General features: G+C 46.3%; 1 long non-coding RNA gene across 2 annotated transcripts; it reads right to left on the reverse strand.

Annotated features, from left to right (window-relative positions):
• Positions 1–247: 247 nt before the first annotated feature.
• On the reverse strand, positions 248–2,260 carry LOC123119744 (uncharacterized). 2 transcript variants are annotated; one of them, XR_006458815.1, is made up of 3 exons: positions 1,769–2,260; positions 1,374–1,569; positions 248–516 (listed from the first exon to the last, which is right to left on the reverse strand). It is a non-coding gene; the product is annotated as an uncharacterized lncRNA (long non-coding RNA). The 2 variants fall into 2 exon arrangements; XR_006458814.1 differs by having other exon boundaries at positions 1,388–1,569; positions 1,769–2,256.
• Positions 2,261–2,704: the final 444 nt, after the last annotated feature.

The following is a 2,704-nucleotide window of genomic DNA, read 5'->3' on the forward strand; positions in this document are numbered from 1 at the left end:
AAAACTCTGTGCAATTAATGTGGATTAGTATCACAGATGGTTAGTTCACGAAAATTGTGTCTAATGTGTGAGTTGCACACGATTAGAAAGAAAAAACCGTGTATGCTGTGAATGCCATCACACAATTAGATTTACAAAACTATGTGCAATGTGTGATCTTAACAACATGTTAATTAGTCCTAAAATCATCTAGACAGTAATCAAATTACTACGATCACTATTTCACGAAGAAATGTAACAGAAGACATCACACATTCAAAATCCACTATATGATTTGTTTCCAACAGGTATGTAACATCAACATGTTTCAAGCTTTTTCATACAACATACACAAGTGCAAATGTACTATCTCACACCACACGACAGCCAACACATAAAACTAGCAATCACACTAATTACATCGACATGTTTCAAGCATTTTCATACAACATACACAAGTGCAAATGTACTATCTGTCTCTTGTTCATCCACAACATCAACTACCAAACCTTCTAAGATTTCTTGTTGTATCTCACCCTGAAAAACCAAGAGAAAAGGGTGACAAGGTCAAAAGAAGTACATGACTATATTTTATTTCAATTTAAAGGTAGCGATTTAATCATTCAACACTACAGAAGTTAGTGGCTTATTAGTTCCATGAGCTTCCCAAGAAGTTCTTGGAGTCGTACTGCTTTGTGGGTCGCTGCTTGCACCATGGACAGTGGTAGTAAGAACAAGTCCATTATGGAACAAAATGAAGAACAACAGTAGAAGCATCTAAAGTGCAGCTTTCCAAAGCATTGGCTTCATACATGCCATTTTTTCATGCACCATAGCAGCAAACATCCATAAAATGATCACAAGCTACATTAATTAATCAAATGCTCAGACAAGCGAGTATATTGTCTAGTTGATTCCCATCACATGAACACTACAACTACCTACAAGAAGTGACAGAGGATAAACACAATTTTCACCGAACAATGAGGAACAAAAATTGAACAAAAACTAGGTTATGTAAAAAGTATATTTGCAACAAAGGCACAAGTAGGTTATGTAAATAAAAGAGTTTCATCCATTCATAAAGAAACAGTGATTGCATCACCAGTCTCATTAGTTTCACAGCACTATGCTACTAGCATGAAGAAACATCGCATCATAGAGACTGTCTGCTGAAACACACACAGATGTGCCAGTCCTGAATCCTGATGAATATGTACGTGGCATGCATGCCTACACTATCATGAAACCTCTAAGCTATAAATGAACTGAAACCCACCAAGATGAAACTGCTACCCCAGCCATTCATATCATCAACAGTACTACATGCGCCCATATGAATGTATTAATCAGAGGAACAATTCTAAATAATTAACCAGACAACAAGGGGATACCTGCTTGCATTTACCTGCAGCTCGGTGATGCGTGCGTGCATAGGTGACCAAGGCCGTGCAGGCAAGGAAGCAGTAGAGGATGTGCAGCTACAACGATTTAATCGAGCTGGAGCGCCCGCCCAAATGCGATCTTGCTCGAACGAACCACCAGCCTTCGCCCAGACTCGTCCCCTGATGGGCGCCCCAGATCCCTGCTCTGCTTGGAAACAAGAACAAAACAAGTAACTCCAGTTTCTAACCAAATCAGTACATCCAGCCTACAAGTATGGCGAATTGAAACAAGTGGAAAGAATCTCTGAAGATTGCTACCCGTGACCACAGAGGAGCTCAATACTATCCTACTCGACACTCTATTGATCTACAGAGCGTGGAAAGCTCGGGTCCATAGCACCCACCCCATGAAACGCGCCGCGACGAGGCCGCGTGGGGAGCCAGCGAGACGCCCGCCGGCCGGCCGACAAGCAGGAGTTGGCGAAGTGGGCCCGCCTCATGACGGCGGCCGCGGGGGCCATTTGACCACGGTGGGAGCGAGGAGGGGAGGGTTCAGGTCTGTGTGCGTGGGGTTTCAGAGCTCGGAGCAGGATGACGTCAGATCGAGCGAATGGCGAGCAGACGGCACCGGAGATTGGTGGAACCGCCGAGGCCAAGGGGTTACGCAGAAAATCACCTCAGGAGGGCTCAAGGCACCGTGGATCCGCGTGGATCAGCCGAAGACGCTGCAGATCTGCCGCGTGGCCGCTGTGGATCCGACTAAGAGCAGCTCGAGAAACAACCGCAAGGAGGAGGCGGGCTTGGTCTCGGATCCGCCGGCAGCGCCATGGGTTGGTGGATCTGGGGCCAAGGGAAGGGAGAGATGGTGATGGGAGGGGGGGGGGGGGGGTGGTGGTGGCCGGCGGCGGAGGAGGAGGTCACCGGTGAGGGCGGAGCAGCTGGGGTGGGGGAGAGAGGCGGCGGCTCTCTGGAAGTGAACGAGAACCAGAGAGAGGAAGGGATTGGGACGTCGGGGCCGGGTGGGGCGTCCCGGCCGGAGCGTGGTGGGCCGTTGGATCTCACACAGATGAACGGTGGTCACGCATGATCCGTGGGAGGTTCCTCTCGACCAATCAAAACACAGCATTGTCTAAAACCGTCAAACATTCTCAAATTTTTGGCATGCCATATTCAGGTCATATCATAACACCATGCCAATTTTCACATTTTTTCAGACCACATTTACATTTTCTAGAATTAAAATATCAGTAAAGTCTATGTTCGTGGTTGACTCTTGCCACATAAATCTTTGAAATTTATTTTCATTTCTTGTATAAGACATACAAATGTACTCAAGACAC

The sequence above is a fragment of the Triticum aestivum genome, chromosome 5D, assembly GCF_018294505.1.
Source record: "Triticum aestivum cultivar Chinese Spring chromosome 5D, IWGSC CS RefSeq v2.1, whole genome shotgun sequence".
Taxonomy (NCBI): Eukaryota; Viridiplantae; Streptophyta; class Magnoliopsida; order Poales; family Poaceae; genus Triticum; species Triticum aestivum.